General features: G+C 36.7%; 1 pseudogene; it reads left to right on the top strand.

Annotated features, from left to right (window-relative positions):
- LOC104861823 overlaps positions 1-9025 on the top strand; it is a 14785-nt pseudogene extending 5760 nt beyond the window's left edge.
- The last annotated feature ends 9195 nt before the right edge of the window (positions 9026-18220 follow it).

The raw sequence follows: 18220 nt of genomic DNA, 5'->3' as shown, positions 1-18220 counted from the left end.
TCTTTATGGCTGAGTAATATTCCATTTTATAGAAAAACCACAACTTCTTTATCCAGTTTCCAACGGATGGGCAAATAGGCTGTTTCCAAGATTTAGCTATTACAAACTGTGCCGCTATAAACATGGGTGCACATACTTCTCTGTGATATGATTCTTTTAGTTCTCTTGGAAAGATACCCAGCAGAGGGATGGCTGGGTCAAATGGAACCTCCAGTCCAAGCTCTTTGAGGTATCTCCATATTGATTTCCATAGTGGTTGCACTAGTCTGCACTCCCACCAACAATGGAGGAGGGTTCCTTTTTCCCCACAACCCCGCCAACATTTGTTATTTTGTGATTTCTTGATAGCAGCCATTCTTTGTGGGGTGAGGTGGAATCTCAGTGTTGTTTTCATCTGCATCTCTCGAATGACCAGTGATGTGGAACATTTTTTCATATATTTTCTTGCTGCTTTTGCTTCTTTGTCTGTGAAATGTCTGTTCATTTGGGATGCCCATTTTTGAATCGGGCAATTTATTTAGCGACTGCACCTCCTTTGACTCAAACCTCATATGTGTTTCCTTTCTGTACAAAATTTAAGTGTTTCAGATTTTTCTGTTCTGCTTTTAGCCCTTGAATCTCACTATATATCTGGCTAAAAGCAGTCAGTAGTATTCATACCACAGCCTGAACATTGGGCTACTTGAAATTTCCTTTGCCAGATCAATTATTTCATATTCTTTAAACTCACCTTTCTGCACAGTCTCAGGAGAAAGGCAAATTTTAATTTTAGACAAGTACTTTGGAAGAATGTGACACACAGGCCCTCTACTCTAACTCCCAAGAGAATCCCCATCTGAAATTTCATGACAGTGGCCTTCACTGTTATTGGAAATAAGTCCCCAGATTCAAATTGTTGGTGCCAGAAAGAATGCACTAAGACGTGGGTAAAAAGGCTCAACATGGTCCTTTTCCCCCTTTGCTTCTGCAAAAGGGTGCAAGCATGAGACAGCAGGTGCATGCATGACAAAGGAGGGTGGGTTTTCTTATCCCTAATGCAGGAAGAGCAGTTGGCCTTTTTCCCATTGGCTGATTTGAAGTTTACAATCTATCCATATAATCTAACTCAGTGTGAGAGAAATCTGGAGGGTTGCTGGGGTGGGGTGGGGGGAGCAGAGTGAGAGACAATTTGCAAACACAATGTCCTTGCCTTTCAATATGCTATCCTTGGTTTGTAGCTGTGTTTCCAAGATTTGAACTGAGCAGGCATTTATGGTAACTTAGTGTGGTCAGGAAGGGCTATCTAGGGTGGGCTAAATTCCAAGATGGAAACACTCTTGTTTGATAGAAAAGACCAACTCATTGTTTCCCACACTGCATTTGTATCAGGATTCCAGTCTTCTGAGCTATGACAAGAACCACTACTCAGGATCTGGGTCTTATTTACTTTTTTCATCACTGAGACACAATATCTGACACCCATGATTTAAATGAGGAAAGGTTTATTTTGGCAGACAGCTTGCAATCTTTCAGTCCTTAGTCAGCTGGCTCAAAGGCAGGGTGACATGGCAATGGGCATGGCAGAGGAGAATTGCTAATGACAGGGCAGGCCGGAAGCAGAGAGTAATTAAATGAGGAATGGGGCAAGACATACCCCTATAGTCTCAGTGACTCACTTCCTCCAATAAGCCTTTTTCTCCAGATATCACAGTTAGACTCATCAGCGGACTAATCCATTGATAAGTGCATACCCCTATGATCCAATCACCTTCAAAAAATCCTCACCTCCAAAAAGTATTGGGAGCTAAGTATAAACTACAACAATCTGCTTGCAGAATTTTTGGGATTCCCTAGTCTTAATCTCCAAATTTTACAAACTTGTACTACAAACCATTTCTAAAGGCTTCTGAACTACATGATTATATGTAGTGACAGCAATGAACCCTATCTTGGTATTCATTTCCTGCATTAGTCAGCTTAGTGATTGCTGGTGCAAAATATCTAACATCCACAACTTAAGTGACAAGAGATTTGATTTAGGTCATGATTTCAGATAGCTAGTAGGCTCCAAGGCAGGAACATCACAGTTGAAGGGCTTGGCAGAGTAATGCTGCTCTGCTCATGGTGGCTAGAAGCTGAGAAGAGAATCAGCATGAGAGAGGAAAGAGCCAAGGTCTGGATATAGATCCCAATGTTATACCTCTATGATCCTCACAGACACCACCAGAAATATGATTTTCTAAAACTTTAAGTGTCTCCCCAAGCCAATTAAATCAACAAGCTTCCCTGTCATATTGACAACAAACTATCTGAAAAAGGCATTAAAACAAAAATTCCATTCACACGGCATCAAAAATAAAATACTAAAGAATAAGTTTAAGTCGGTGATGAAAGATTTGTACAATGAAAACTGTAAAACACGAGTAAATTAAAGAGAAGCGAATTGCACGACATCCACTTTTCTTCAGTTGGCATATTAAATAAAGTGATTTGTACTGGCATAAAAACAGAAATATAGAGGACCACAAGCTTCATCCAGAGGTCCACCATACCATTGACAACTGTGCACAGATCCTGGGGAACAGCTATGTAGGGGACCCAGGGAGAGACACACCTAGATACCATCTCAAGTGTGTAAAGGCCCCAGCCAAAAGCCCTCCCAGACAACAGGTCAGCTCAAGGATCTAGAAGGCCCCATTCTGAACCCAGAAATTGGTGTACTGGTGAGCAGAAGAACAAAAGCTTGCTGAGAATTGAAGACCACTGGGCAAGCAAAAAGACACCTCAACTGAGGCACATCAGGCTGCATTGGTTGAAAAGAGAAGACACATAAATAAGTCTCAAAACCAGACTTCCAGAACGCCTAAGGCAACCCAAAAGGGCAACAAGATGGAACAATCTGACAATCAACTACCTGGACTCCCTGAACTGGCAAAGAAAAGGGACCTGAAAATGAAGTCAGAAATAATTTCCCAGATAACAGCAGAGATTGTGCCCATAGTACAAGACATGATTAATAAATTTAGAGTGGAAAGAGATAAAAAAGTAGAGGAGCTGAGAAACATGATAGATTCACAATATAAGAAGCAAATGGAATCCATAAAACAAATGCAATCAGATTTCCAGGAGATTAAAAACTCCATTGAAAGTTTATGCAGAAGAACAAGCCAATGTGAGGACATAATTTCAGATATAGAAGATATGATTGCAATTAGTGAACCAGAAAAGAAAAGAAAATTCCTAAAAATAATAAGGAACCATGAGAAACCAATCTGGTGGCTGCTAGACAATGCAAAGAAACATAACATAAGACTGATTGAAATCAACAGAAGTAACAAGAGAGAGTGCAGATAACAAAAAAATTCACAGAAGTAATGGCAGAAAACTTCTCAAATAGGGGAAGAGAACTTGTCATACAGATAAGTGAGGCATATAGGACTCCAACTAGGAGTGACTCCCCCCCCAAAAAAAATCTACACATAGACATATAATAGTTAAGATTCCAGGAAAACAGTACAAGAAAAATATTCTACAAGCAGTTAGAGAAAATAAACAAATCACATACAAAGGAAAGCCCATCACAATCACAGCATACTTCTCAACAAAAACCCACAAGGCAAGAAGACTGACATATTTCAAGCCCTAAAGGAAAACAACCTCCAACTCAGACTGATGTACCCTGCAAAACTTACTTTCACAATTGATGGAGAAATAAGATACTTTCATGACAAAGAGCACCTTAGCAAGTTCATGAATACTAAACCAGCACTTCAAAAAAAATTTAAACAATATCCAAGGAAAAGAAAATGAGGAGCACAGTGCCAGGAAGCCCAGCCAAATGAATCTATCAGGCATGACAAGAAATTAAATGTAAAGTGGGAGAATCTAACACAAAGAAAAGGTCATGACAAGGGTAAGTCAATACATATCAGTTATAACCACCAATGTTAAAAGTCTCAATTCACCAATCAAAAGAAATAGACTGGTAGAAAGGGTCAAGAAGCAAGACCCCAAAATATGCTGCATATAAGAAACATTTAATTCAAAAAGAAACTCATAGACTGAAAGTTAAGGGGTGGAAAACAATACTCCATGAGACAGGAATGCCCCAAAAATGTAGTGGTAGCTATTCTCTTTGCAGATCAAGTGCATTTCAAACCAATGCTGATTAAGAGAGACAAAGAAACACTACATCTTAATTCAAAAAGAAACTCATAGACTGAAAGTTAAGGGGTGGAAAACAATACTCCATGAGACAGGAATGCCCCAAAAATGTAGTGGTAGCTATTCTCTTTGCAGATCAAGTGCATTTCAAACCAATGCTGATTAAGAGAGACAAAGAAGGACACTACATCCTTGTAAAGGGAATGATCCAAGAGGAAGAGATGACAATCATTAATATATATGCACCAAACACTAGTGTGTCCCACTATATAAAACAAATACTAATGGACAAGAAAAATCAAATAAGCACTGATATAATAGTAGTGGGGAACCTCAATACCTCAACTATCACAAATAGATAAACAAGACAAGAAATAAACAATGAAGGCTGGAGAATTAGCTGTCTTGAAATAGTAAGGACCTATGTTAGATCCCCGGTACCAATAAATAAATGAATAAATACACAATGAAATACTAGAGCTCAGTCAAACTCTTAAACAAATGAACTTAACAGATGTTTGCAGAGTTTTGTAATCCACAAAATCAGAGTACACATTGTTTTCAGCTGCACATGGATCATTCTCCAAAAGAGACCACATACTCAGTCATAGAATATATCCAAGTAAGTGCAAAGCAATTGAAGTTATCCCCTGTACATTATCAGACCTTACTGTGATGAAATTAGAGATCAATAGCAAAAGAAACTGCAAGAATTTCATAAACACATGGAAATTGAATAACACACTCATAAATAACCAATGTGTCACAGAGGAAATTAAAGAAGAAATCAGACAGGTCCTACAATTAAATGACAATGACAATACAACATAACAGAATCTATGGGACACAATGAAAGCAGTCTTACGAGGGAAGTTCATAACAGTGAATACTCACATTAGGAAAACAGAGTGAGCTCAATTACACAACCTGATGGTGAACCTCAAGCTTCCAGAAAAAGAGGAGCAGGGCAAATCCAAAGCTCACACAGTGGAGGAAATTATAAAGACCAGGGCAGAAATAAATGCAATGGAGACTAAGACAGTGATACAAAACAAAACAAAACAAAACAACAAGCCAAGAGTTGGTTGTTGGAAAGAATAAACAAAATTGACAAATCCTTAGCCAATCTTATCCAAAAAAGGAAACAAAAGTACCAAATTAGGGCAATTAGGAATGAAAAGGATGAAATTAAAACACATCCAGCAGAAATCGAGAGGATCATCAATAACTGCTTTGAGAACCTATACACCAATACGATGGAAAATACAGAAGAAATGGACAGATTCCTAGATATATACGAAATGCCAAAGTTGAACAAAGATGACCTAAAAATTCTAAATAACCCAATATCAATCAATGAAATCGAAAATGTAATTAAACACTTACCAACTAAGAAAAGTGTGGGTCCTGATGGCTTCACTGCTGAATTCTACAAGATATTTAGAGAACAACTGCTGCCACTCCTATTTACCCTCTTCAATGAATTTGAAAGGGAAGCAATATACTCAAATTCATTCCTGGGAGCAAGGGTCACCTTGATCCCTAAGGCAGAGAAAGACCCAACTGAAAAAGAGAACTATAGGCCAATCTATCTAATGAACATAGAGGCCAAAATCCTCAATAAAATACTGGCAAGTAGAATGCAGAAGATCTTCAAGAAGATCATATATGCTGACCAAGTGGGATTCATCCCAGGGATGGTTCAATATATGCAAATCAATAAATGTAATACACTGTTAATAGAGCCAAGGACAAAAAAACATATGGTCATCTCAACAGATGTGAAAAAAGCATTTGACAAAATCCAACATACATTTATGAAAAAATCCTCCAAAAATTGGAATAGACATCCTCTACCTCAATCTGATAAAAGCCGTCTATGAAAAACCAACAGCCAATATCATACTAAATGGTCAAAAACTGGAAAACTTCACACTAAAATCAGGAATGTGACAAGGATGTCCATTATCACCACTCCTGTTCAATATAGTTTTGAAAACATTAGCCAAAGTACTTAGAGAAGAGAAAGAAATAAAAGGAATAAAGATAGGAAATGAAAAATGGGTGAGAGAGACAGTAAAAAAGAAAGAGGGGGAGAGAGAGAGAGAGAGAGAGAGAGAGGAAGAAGAAAAGAAAAAGACTTAAAAAGGAAACAATTGAGAAAAGAAAAAGATAAAAAGTTTTAAATGATTAAAGATAAAAGAACAATACCACTTTGAATATAAAAAAATAGAATGCCTCCTTGAGGGTATGCCTCTGTTGACACAATAGGCAGTGTGGGCAGGAATGTGCAGATCTAATTTAATTAGTCTTAGCAATTCAGCAGCTGCCCCCTGATGTTCAGGCTGGTTTCTGTGTGCAGGGCCCAAGTTAAGATCTCTGACCTTCTGCTGGATTGAACTCTGCAAGGTTCTACTGCAGGTTCCAGCTTTCCTTCCCCTGACCAGATTCTGATGGGAGGTGCTGGTCGCTCCATTTTACCAACTACAGTGGTCTGGTGTGCTTTTATTGCAGAGATTTTCTTTACTCTTCCAGTGGGCTTCAATTTTTATCTAGGAGCCTCAAAGAGGCCCTCTTTAGCTTGTTCGCAGTGGTGGCGGGGGGGGCATCTCTATGTTGGGTGCCCGTGTGGCTGGGCTCCTCTGATGCTCCTCACCGAAGGGGTGGGCCCACCGGAGGGTCACACACTGCTGCTGGGCTCCTCTCTTGACCGATTCTTCATCTTTGCTTTTTTTTGCTCTTTTCTTTCTCAGTTTTCTCCAGGCTTTCCCATAAAGAATACACTTTTATGTTTTAACTGGGTTGGTTCCTTCTTAATGGCTTGAAGGTCATCTAGTTTCAATTTTCAAGACTTGGAAGATTATCTCCACTGTCCATTTTTAGAATTTAACCCATTTTTGCTCCTTCATGAGGTGTTCTGGATATTCACAGACATTTAGAGGGCACTGCAGACAGAGAAATGGGAAGAGGAAGAGGGGCATGTGCTGGACAACTGTACACCCTGTCATAATAATCACGCTGAAAATCATAAAACATCTCACTGAAGCAAAGCTACACTAACATACCTTTCAAGTGATTTGTAACCAGGAGAGGGGTGAGAGAAGAGATTCGATTTTGAATCTTCTACTCCGAGGTTCTATATGGAGAAACAGACAGTTGCCTGAGGTCAGCAACACCCTAAAATGTATTCTCCTAGGACTATTTTAATTTACAATACAATATTATATTAATAATTTTACTGTAGTTGGAGTCCATACTTGACACACAAAATCTAAGGAGGAAAGTTTAAGTCAGCTCACAGTTTTAGGAGATTCAGTGCATGGTCATCAGGACCTAAGGCAGAAACATCCGGGCAGAAAGGCATGGTGAAGCAAAGCTGCTCAGGTCAAGGTAGCAGGGCAGCAAAGCAAGGGAGTAGTGCTAATTTCATTTCCTTTGTTATATACTCAGCAGATTAATTGCTGGGTCATACAGTAGTTCTATTTTTTAAGAAGGTACCATGCTATTTTCTATAATAGTTTTTAAATAATATGTACTCCTACCAAAAGTATACACTATTTTCCTGTTCTCCACACCTTTGCCAATAATTGTTAGCTCATGTTTTTGACAGTAGAAATCCTAAACAAAGCAGTGTGATACTGACAAATACCAACCTATAGGAAAATAGAACAGTAAAGAGAACCTACACATGTGTGATTGAGTTCTCTCAATAGTAGTTTTAGGTGTTATTCAGAATTACAATCCTACTCATCAAGGAGATATTAAAATAATTGACACAGAATGCTCAAGCTGCTGTCACTGAGTCTGGAACTTGCAAACAGTGTACCCCAATTTCCACCCATCATGCACTCCCAGTTCCTTTTGGTTTTAAGTCCAAGGTGGCCAGTCTCAATGATAGGCTGATTGTGAATCTCCTTAAGGAACAACAGGTCCCACCGAATAAAATTACAGTTGTCTGGGTTGGTGCTGTGGGCATAGCCTGTGCAATCAGTATCTTAATGAAGGACTTGGCAGATAAACTTGCTCTTGTTGATGTCATGGGAGACAAATTGAAGGGAGAGATGATGGATCTCCAACATGGCAGCCTTCTTCTTAGAACAAACACCAAATGTCTCTGACAAAGACTATAATGTAACTGCAAACTCTAAGCTGATTATTATCACAGCTGGGACACATCAGCAAGAGGGCAAAAGCCATTTTAATTTGGTCCAGTGTAATGTGAACATCTATAAGTTTGCTGTTCCTAATGTTACAAAATACAGCCCAAACTGCTAGTTGCTTGTTGTTTCCAAACCAGTGGATATCTTGACTTATGCGGCTTGGAAGATAAGTGGCTTTTCCAAAAACCATGTTATTGGAAGTGGTTGCAATCTGGATTCATCCCAGTTCTGTTACCTAATGGGGGAAAGGCTGGGAGTTCACCCACTAAGTTGAAGTGGATGGATGGATCCTTGGAGAGCATGGAGACTCTAGTGTGTTTTTGTGGAGTAGAGTGAATATTGCTGGTGTCTCCCTGAAGAATCTGCACCCTGAGTTAGGTACTCATGGGAATAAGAAGCATTGGAAATAGGTTCACACACAGGCAGTTGACAGTGCTAATGAAGTGATAAAACTGAAAGGCTACACATCCTGGGCCACTGGACTTTCTATGGCAGATTTGACAGCAAGTATAAAGAAGAATCTTAGGAGAGTGCATCCAATTTCTATCATGATTAAAGGTCTCTATGGAATAAAGGATGATGTTTTCCTTGGTGTTCCCTATGTCTTGGGACAGGATAGGACCTCAAATAATGTGAAGGTGAGCCTGACTCCTGAAGAAGAGGCCCTTTTGAAGAAGAGTGCAGAAACCCTGTGGGAGATCCAGAAAGAGCTGCAGTTTTAAAGCCTTGCAATGTCTCACCACTTCACTGTCTGGGCTATGGGAGGATTTAGTTGGAGGTAGTGTGTGTTGAAAGTTTCATCTGCTATGTGCTTGAAGTGGTAATATTAAGATGGCCTAGGAAAAACATCAGTTTCCCAAGTTAGAATAGAAATAGTTCACTAAACCCCACAGCTCTATTTTGATGCTGGCTGGAACTTGTGTATTCCTAACATGGTTAGTATAAAGTAGCCCTATCATTTTTGAGACACCAAGGTCAAAATCATGCAGGCTCCAGTTGTGCATCCAACCAGATGTATGTTACTCTATTATATAACTTCACCAACCAAGCCTAATCTGACTTTTTTCCCAGTTAATCACGTCCTGGGATCCAGTGTATAAGTCCAATATTGCATTCTTATGCATAACTGTTTTAAAGGATTTTATTTTATTTAAAAAATATATGTGTATACACACATTACCATATAATGTAAAACTAAGGACCTACATAATGGAAAACAGACAATCTATTTGATAAATGATGTTGGGAACACTGGATAACTAATGGAAAAGAATCTAATTTCACTTATCTTACACAATACACAAAAACCAACTCAAAGTGGATTAAAGGCCTAAACAAAGACTTGAATCCATAAAACTCCTAGAAAAAATATAGGAAACAATCTCTTTGATATTGGTATTGGCAATGTTTCTTATTGCTAAAGAGCAAAAAATTAAAAAAATTGATAAAGGACAGGTGATAGTTAACTGATTCTATCAATTTGAGTACGAAATTCTCAACTAAACTGAATCATCCTAGTTCTGAGTGTGGTTGAGGGGATTTACTGAAGACAGAAGATCCACCCTGAGCAGGTTGTCACCTGATAGAATAAAAAGGAATCAAAGAAGGGGGATATGATATAGTGACCTCCATAGCCTTCTGTGTATGCAGTGGGTCATGTGAAATGCTCTGGTTGCTATAAATCAGCATTGCTTGGCTCCGGTATCTACCAATGCCAGCACACGACATACATTTTTCAAGGACCCACCCATAAATAGTTAATTTCACAAGTGGCCTCCAGTCTCCTATGGTCCCTAACAACTGGGTGCTGGATGAAAATCTCTCAGTATCATCTCATCCTGATTCACCAGGGGCACCTTGACCTTTGGGCCAATCAGCTGGTATTGCTAGTCAGGGCACAATTGTTTTCACAGAGACAACAGCACATGTAAGTTCTGTCCATCTGTCTTATCTGCTGCTAAGCCTTCTGTTATCAGGTTTGCCCAGATTTGGCATCAGCTTACCTTCAATACACCAAACATCTGCCCCTTCAGTCTTGGTCCTGCTTAGCCAGAGGTCATTTGTTTCTTTTCTTTTCAATGGCTGGGTCTTCACAGTTCTCTTCTTATCTGGGTACTTCACCTCTGTGTCACCCAGTCATGCGAAAGCATCTACTGTATCATGAATCTGGTGATCCATGAAAGGCACCAGCAGGGCTGCCACCATGCCAAACATACAAGCTGGGCCACTGCCCAGGATCAAATCTTTCATGCACACTGTAAGCAGTGCTTCATGTAGGTTACAATACTGAGTAGCAAACATCATCTCGTACATGCCCATTTCTCACAGCACACCTATCAAGTCTGGGTAGGTTGCCATTTAGTGACTAGCTTCAACAAGTTGCTTAGTTTTGCCCAAACCAGACAGGTTGCTGATATCAGCCAATTTATCAAGGTCTTCACTCACTCCATAGGCCAGTCTCTGTGCCCCTCCCCAAACTCAGTGCATGAAGAGGGTACCAGATATGCTGGCTAATTGGGGCATCATCCATAGGTTTAATTCTGTGTTATCAGCCCCTTCACCCGATAGCTGTAACAGCCATGCATGCACTGTCTCATGTGGTAGAATAGACAAAAAAAATCTTCCCAACTGATTCATGGTAAGGGAGAGTAATCTGTCTCCAGCATTTCCACAGCCCATAAAACATTTCTGAGTGTCAGGCAGATGGCCTCCCAGTCCTCCAGAGATTTTCAAGCTGCCAAAAAGGTAGCTACTGGCATCCAGAGCAAGGCTGGGGAAATCATAACAGCAGCTCTCCTGGGTTGCCCCTCTCTATTGGGTGCCGTTTCCACAGCAGTACAGGGACACTCAACTCTGCATCCTGCTGACTACACCAAGTGTCATGGTCGAGTGACTGAAGGGAGGTTCTTTCAGGTGAGAATCTCAAAGAAAAGAAGGTACATGGAGCAGAGGTTGGCATAAGCAGCAGCAAAAGCTTCTTTATTTTCCCATCAGCCATAGCATCCCATTATCACATAATAAGGCATACTATAAAACAACAGCTGCATGACCTTGCAGGCCATGCTGTACATACTTGGTTGATTTATGGTTTCATAAGTAAGCCCGATCTGTACCTGTGCTAATGACAGGGTCATGTCCTTCAGGAATACTCAGGCACCTGGGCTTTGAATGACATACCTTGCAATGTCTTCCACACCATCTATTATCTAACTATCCGTCTATCTAAAGATAAAGAAGTAGGATGGTAAGAAATATACAAAATGTGAAGAAAACACCACTGAAAGACAAAATGTACTTGAATAAATGGAAAGATATATTTTATTCTTAGATAAGAAAGACTCAAATTGTAAAATGTCAATTCTATCCAAGTAAGTTAAAAAATATTAAATAAACTATGAATTATTATATGGAGGGAAATGTTACATTCTTATGAAAAATAAACAAGCAAAATATCCAGGAATCTCTGAAAAAACATATATTAAAAAGAAAGATAATACAATAAAATGCATTATAAAGCACCAAAAGTTGAAAATGTGGTATAGGACAGAATATAAATTCAGAAATAGACTCAAATAGAGATGAATATTTAGTATGGTATAATCTCAAATTGATTTGATAAAAATGAATCTTTAATAAATAATCCTGGAAAAGAAAAAGTTAGATCTGTGTTTCATACCATACATTAGGTTAAACTCCAACTAGATTAGCAATTTAAATTCAGAAAGAAACTACAAAAGTACTGGAAGAAAATATAGGTGAACTCTTTATTATGCTGAATTGAAAGTAGTCCTTCTAAACTGTCGAAAAATATAGAAACAGCTAAGAAAAATAATTGATAATTTTAGCTACGTTAAAAGCAACTTTATAGCAAAAATTTCAATGAGTAGAGTAAGAAAAAGAGAAACAGAAAATCTTTGCCATTTGTATCACACTTACTCTTTCTCACTAGAAAAAATTATCAACTACTCTCTAGTAAAATTGTCATAGGATATCAACAGAAAATTCAAAGAAATGCAGCAATCCCTTAGAGCTATCCAATTTAATTCAGAAGATGGAAAATTTAAATTAAAACTTTTGTGAAGTATTAATTCCTACCTACCAGCTTAGAAACAATCCAAAATTTTTACACTACACTGTGTACAAGGCTCTGGGAAGAGTGGGAATACCTTTTATGTAGTGAAATGTGAGAATATGTGTCATAATTACAGGCCTATTTTCTCTCTTGCTCAACAATTTCACTTTTTGGATTTTATACTACAAATATCTTGTGCATATATATGTGCAAATTTACATATATACTGTGGTACGAATACAAAATATGACCTTCTAGGTAACAGTAAACAAACAAAAACCTAAGTGTAAAAAATCCCAAACTGAAACTAAAACAAAAATGATTATCATGTACTCATATGAAGAGATTTCCATTATATATTTGTATTAAAAACATTTTAAGGTGAAATAATATACATACAAACTCCATTTTGTAATCTAAATGGAGGAACTAAAATATATATTCATATTTTCTTGTATTTATCTAAAGAAATATTTTAAAAACAAGCAAGAAACTAATAAAATGCTTATCCTGTAGGGGTGGGAAAAAGTGGATTGTGTGAATGTTAAAAGTGAAATATCTCTCTGTATCCCTAGTCATTTTGCTTCATCTTTGAATTATGTAGATATATTATTGATTGAAAAAAATAATGATCATGATGAAAAAGTTTTTACTTGCATTGTCTCTATTTTCTATTGTTTCCTTTTATTGCTTGCCTGTTTGAACTCTTGTTATAACTGGTGTTATCATTGAGAGAGCTCAAAACGTCAGACTTGGAAAGCTATATGCCCTCTAACTTTCCATTTGTCAAGGGGATAATTAATGTTCATGGGAGTCGGAAGCTTGGTTTTCGGCATTCTAGGAGCAAGGAAAATGTGACAGGAATTGATAAGTCCTAAATTTAGTGTGTGTACTCGTGCTTCATCTACCTGTTTTCAGATCTATATCCACTACTGCCTTCCATTGTATCTGTTTTAGTTCAATTTCTCCATAGAATAAATCCTTGGTTAATGATGAATTTCCTGGAATCTCTGGTGATGATGCAACTATTTCATATACAGACTTTCAACAGCTCAGCATCCTGCAATATCCCCATGCTTCATTCTAATTTTCTGAAATGCCTGGTATTTGTAAGGCCTGATCCTGTGAGGGTTCTTCAGAGTGAATCAGCATTCTTCTTTGGGTTTGGGTCATAATCTTGAAAGAAAAGACACAAATGCTAAAATTTCAAAAGGTCAAAACCTCGAAGTCTAAAATCCCCCAAAACCAAATTCCCTAAAACTCAATTCTGGAAAAAAAAAATTTCAAAGTCTTATTTACATTTTTAATGGGATTTATTTGGGAAACATAAAACACAGCAAATACTTCATAAGCTACTTTACACAATAGAATAGGGAAAAATAAAATACATATTTTTGCAAATATAAACATTATATATTAATCACCTTGCTGTTGCTGAGATAAAATACTTGACACATAATTGAAAGAATAACAACTTACTTTGGCTCATGGTTTCAGTGGATTCTGTTTATAGTTAGCTGGGTCCAAGGCAGAAGGGCATGGTAGAAGCGCGAGGCAAAGAAAAGCTGCCCACTCCCCACCATTGCAGCCAGGAGTAAGGGCGGGGGCAGGAATATACACAGGTCTCTTATACTCTCCATGATCCATCTCCTCTAAACCAAGTTTCACTTAACACATTTCATAGATTACTGATGAGTACAGCTCTCCTATGACCCAGTTACCTTCTAAAAGCCCACCTCTGAACACAGGAGGCTACAAAGGTCATATTTTAGATTTAGACCATAATATAACATGTGTAGTTTTGCAAGCACAAATATTTAGATGTAATAGTGACAATCAATCATATAGGTAATAGCAGATGAATGCTATTCATAAAATAGGTTAAAAAGCAAAATTATAAATGCATACTACTATGATTGATAATTGTGTGTACCCGAATTTACGAATATCATCATCATGAACAGCCTAGGTATTTTGATTAAATCAAAAGAAAAATGTGAGGGCTCACCAGTGTTACTGCATATACAGTCAACTAAAGAGTCAAGATCTCAAGAAATGTTTCACGAATGCAAACGTACACAAAGGACATCTCTTTGTTTATTGAGGAAATTTCACCATTTTGACTTAAATGGATAAATTTGTTTTAATACCATTTGCAGAGTAAAATCTGCAAAATATACATACAATGAAAAAATTCTCTAAAAATTTACACTATTTATACCTCTAATAGTGGAAGTGATACAAAGATAAAATACAAAACATAGCAAATTGTGAAAAATAATGCTAAATAATTAAAATATTAGTGGAAAAGAGAGAACCTTCTTAAAAGACAAATCCCTAAAACAAACAAACCTAAACCCAAATGAAAATAAACAAAAAGCCTAAAAAAAGAAAAAAAACTAAAAAGAAAATTTTGCATATATAATAGTGTATTTCAGGGAGGATTATGGGCAATTCCACTGAGGTAGTCCATAAGAGCTTTCCCATTTTCACAGTCATTAACTATATTTTGAAGTCTTGCATTGTGATAAATCTCTGCTTTTTATTTGTAGGGCCTGATGTCCTTGGAGAATAAGTTAGCATTTATTTTCTACATGACTGCTCTTTTGGAAATTCTTCTAAAATTTAATATACACTGACATGAATATGCTCTTTTAAACTTTCTCTTCTTTTATGGCATGCTTCTATGTTGTTTTGGGCACTCATATTATTTTTGCATTCATATACATACATATTATTTTTGCATTCATATACAGGTCACAAATTTGGCAGAAACGGTACTGATGATTAAATGGTAATACCATTGTGTAAATGTCTTCTTATCCTACTATGCACATAAATCTTTTTAAAACATCCAGTTTATGTGCTAGATTCTTCAAGCAAATGTGGCTTTAAATTGTTAAGAAATCCTAGAATTTCAACAGCTGGAAAGAATGCCAATTCAGACAAATGACATAGTTTAAAAATCATTATCATTTTCTTACTGTGTGGCCAATCCCGTCTCCAGATTTGGTTTTCTGTATCTGTTGTATAGCTTTTCTTTTCATAGAAATTGCAGTTTTGGGATTTCAGTGTTCAGGAGTTTTACATTCTGGATTTCAATCTTGGGATTGTGATTTTCAGGATTTTAGACTTTAGAGATTTAAAGCTTTAGAGATTCGGGTCTTTAAGTAACTCAACATTCAGGATTATGACATTTGGGATTGTATCTATCTGGATTACGATTAGACAATTTCTTTTTCCTTTCTCTTCTTTTTACTCTTTATCTTCTTTATTGTGGCAAAAATATACATAACACTAGATTTTTAATTTGAACCATTTTTTAGTGTAGAATTCAGAGGCATTAAGTATATTCACACTGTTGTGCAACCATCCCTATCACCCATTTCCAGAAATCAGTTTGCTTCACAAAATGAAACTCTGTACTTAATAAATAATAGTTCTCCATTCTCTCTTTCCCTTTATCCCTGATAAGCACCATTCTGTTTTCTCTCTATGAATTTCGCTATGCTAAGTACCTCATGTAAGTGGAACCATACACTACTTGTTCTTTGATGTCTGACTTATTTCACTTATCATAACGCCTTCAAAGTACAGTGAACTCTTGACTTACGAACTTGATTGGTTCCCGAGGGGTAGTTGTAACTAAGTCAGTACAGTTGAGATCTGCATGTACTTCCATTCATAGCGTGCATCAGAGTTTTCTTTCTTTTTAAAAGACTGAATAATATTCCATTTTGTGTGCATATCACATTTTCTTCATCTATTTATCCATTAGAAGACATTTGAGTAGTTTCCATCTTTGACTATCATGAACAATGCTGCTGTTCACAGCATGGATGTATACATATCCATGTGAGGTGTTGCTTTTAAATATTTTGTGTATATTTCCCCATCAGAATTGTTGGGTCATTCAGTAATTCTATGTAATTCAAATTTTTGAGAATTTGCTGTACTGTTTTCTATAACTGCTGCATTATTTTACATTCCCACCAGCTGTGTTTAAGAGTTAAAATTTCTCCACATCCTTAACAATATTTGTTATTTATTTGACTTTTATCTACCTAATAAGTACTTTGCCTATTTTTAAGTTGGAATTTGTTGTTGTAGACATTAAAAAATATATTTAGGGTTGCCTGGCATGGTGATGCATGTCTGGAATCCCAGAACTCAGTAGGCTGAGGCAGAAGGACTGCTGTCATTTTGAAACCAGCCTGGACTCCATAGTAAATTCAAGGCCAGCCTAAGCTACATAATGAAACTCAATCTCAAAAAACAGATATTCAGTCGGGTATTTAGCTCAGTGGTTCTGCCCCCTGCCTCACAAACACAAGGTCCTGAATTCGGTCCCCAATACCAAAACAAAAACAAAAAGCAGATATTCATTTAATGTGCACACTAGGCTTACAAACTTGATTGTTTCCTGATGGCAGGTTGTAACTCAAGTTAGTTGTAAGTTATCACAGCTTATATCTGGATATTTACCTGGGTACATGAGATAGATAACAGGAGGCAGATGAATCCTCCATCAATCTAATTAACCCAAGATGTTCATATGTAAGGGCAGTCGTAATTTGAGGGTCTACTGTATCTCCTTTTTTATTTTTTGCTTGTGCTTTTGTTGTCATATCCATCAAATCATTGCCAAATTCAATGTCACGGAGATTTTCCCCTGTTTTATCCTAAGAGTTTTATAGTTTTAGCTGTTATGTTTAGATATTTGATCCATCTTGAGTTAATTTTTATATATAAAATAAAGGGCCTAAGTACATTTCTTTGTATGTGGATATCCAGTTTTCCCAGCACCATTTGTTTAAAAGACTGTTTCTTTGCTTATGCCCCCATAAAAAGTCACTTGATCATGTACATAAAGGTTTGTTTTTGAGATATCTATTCTCTTATAATTATGTTTAAATTACCATAGCTTTGTAATGTTTTAAAATCAGGAAGTATAAGACTTCCAACTTTATTATTAATTTTTAGTATTATTTTGGCCATTTGGAGTCTCTTGAGATTCCATGACTGTTAGGATGAACTTGGGGACAATGTCATTGCCATTTTGATAGGAATTGCATTGTATTTGTGAATCACTTTGGGTAGTAACAATCTTAACAATATTGTCTTCCAGGATTGGAATTCCATTTGTTCAAATGTCTTACCATTAGTATCTGTCTTCTTTAATTCCTTTCAGCAATATTTTGCAATTTTCAGTGTAAAAGTACTTCACTTCATTGGTTAAGTTTATTTTTAGGCTTTTTTTAGTAAGTTCATTGTTATTGATGCTATTATAAATGAGATTGTTGTCTTCATTTATTTTTTGGATAGTTCATTGTTAGTATAAATGGAAGCAAGTGATTTTTGGTGTGTTGATTTTGTGTATTGCAACATGGATAAATTTCTACATTAGTTCTTACAGATTTACAGCTATTTGGCCATCACTTTGTCACTTAATCTTCTATGCAGCAGTTTCTACATCTGTAAAACTTCGATAATAATAGTGTCTAATTCATAGGCTTGAAGTTAAGATGATATAAAATAATTTATATACTTTGTATCTGGCTTAGAGTGATCATTTAATAAATGCTGGATATTTTATATTTTAAATTTATAGAAAAAATGCAGTCAAATACAGAAAACTATAATTTTACAACTATCATTGATTAAGATGAGGTGAAGTAAAGATATTAATTAATTTAAATAAAAATTTTAGATGAGCCCAAACAGGTTTTTCTTGGACATGGCAAAATTTTAGAAGGTGGTAGATTACTTAAGTTTGGAAAACTATGATCTATCTCAAAGATCTCTACTTCTTTTATATTGAGTTTAGTAGTACTTTTTAGGTATA

This window comes from Fukomys damarensis, unplaced genomic scaffold (genome assembly GCF_012274545.1).
Source record: "Fukomys damarensis isolate Sample0158 unplaced genomic scaffold, DMR_v1.0_HiC HiC_scaffold_39, whole genome shotgun sequence".
Lineage (NCBI taxonomy): Eukaryota > Metazoa > Chordata > Mammalia > Rodentia > Bathyergidae > Fukomys > Fukomys damarensis.
The sequence above is the reverse complement of the archived record's forward strand: the minus strand, read 5'-3'. Positions and strand labels throughout refer to the sequence as shown.